The sequence below is a fragment of the Otolemur garnettii genome, unplaced genomic scaffold (genome assembly GCF_000181295.1).
Source record: "Otolemur garnettii isolate 467f Iridium unplaced genomic scaffold, OtoGar3 scaffold00132, whole genome shotgun sequence".
In the NCBI taxonomy this organism is placed as follows: Eukaryota; Metazoa; Chordata; class Mammalia; order Primates; family Galagidae; genus Otolemur; species Otolemur garnettii.
Window position 1 is genome coordinate 1,829,570 of NW_003852527.1, and position 303 is coordinate 1,829,872.

The following is a 303-nucleotide window of genomic DNA, read 5'->3' on the forward strand; positions in this document are numbered from 1 at the left end:
AATGAATTAAGTAGGGAAAGCATTTGAATCACAGAAGAGTTTAGGTAAGACTGCAGTCATTGAACATACTGGGTTTACTTTTCTCCAATCTTCCCTAAAAGGCCAATACCTGTCCAGTATAGTCCACTGTTAAATAACTAAGGTAATTAATATTTTCTATCTTCTTCATACTTCATTATGCTAGATTCACTCATTGCTTTCTAGGAAATGCTTATATAGCCATATTACTTAAGAATTAATCCTATTAGGGTACAGGTGAATTTGTCTAAAGGTTGAATATAAATGTCTTTTTTTTTTTTTTTT